The following is a 1085-nucleotide window of genomic DNA, read 5'->3' as shown; positions in this document are numbered from 1 at the left end:
CATACAGAACCGACTACAGACAAAGAGTGGTCCACAGGCGTGCATCACACCGTGGACCGTCACAACTCCACTTGCGCTATCCACTGTGTACCGCCACAACTCCCAGTGTCATTGAAATGCCTTAGAGTCACAGGATCAACACGGGATCACGTGTCACAGGCGTGCATCACACCGTGGACCGTCACAACTCCACTTGCGCTATCCACTGTGTACCGCCACAACTCCCAGTGTCATTGAAATGCCTTAGAGTCACAGGATCAACACGGGATCACGTGTAGTGTGTAACGACCTTAGGGTCGTCATAGACAGGAAAACCTTGAATGCGTAATGAGCGGAGTGGCCTTGGTCATATGACTCGTGGTCAACTAGGCAGTGGCTCTCCTTGTCCGATCCCAACTTCTTCTGGCAGAGACAGTCTCCTTTAACGACGACAGACATAAATGGTGGCAAACAAAATTACTTAGAGTCAGTGAGAGACGCGATCATGCATTTAACTCACCGCTCGAAATTTGCATGGGGTGAACTAAAGGAATAGGAAAAAAAGGTGTGCTAAAACGCAAAGATAAGACTACTTGCCGGTAACCTCAGGTAACGTGACGCTCGGACATTTGCACATTCACTATCACCCGTGATTGATCGACGTTCTTTGAGGAAGAATTTTCAAGGAGCGACAGGATTCCTTTCGCATGATCAGAAGCTTTAGATTTTCAATGGCTTCGCCCAATCAGTTCCCACACTTCTTGGCGTAACTTGGAAGTTTTAGCATGAAAATGAAGCAGTTAAATGCAATTCTTTACTGCCACGGATGTATGGAATCCGGAACATAGGTACACGAGGAACACAGGGTGAGCGTTCTTAATAGGCTAGTGTGCTTTTACAACGTGTACTACACAATTTTTGTCCGGCCTGAACTTCGATAAAAAGTCCGTAAAAACCTGGTATTCAATTCTGTGTAATGCACAGTTTCAAGCCAACACCTGATGTTGAAACGAAGAGCAGTTTCCGAATGAACACTAAAACGATTTTGTCTCACAAAGAAAGTACAATTCATTCCTACATCAATCCAAAACGGTCTGGTTCAACAT

This window comes from Opisthorchis viverrini (assembly GCF_000715545.1).
Source record: "Opisthorchis viverrini unplaced genomic scaffold opera_v5_1, whole genome shotgun sequence".
NCBI classification, from domain to species: Eukaryota; Metazoa; Platyhelminthes; class Trematoda; order Opisthorchiida; family Opisthorchiidae; genus Opisthorchis; species Opisthorchis viverrini.
This window is presented reverse-complemented; position numbering follows the sequence as displayed.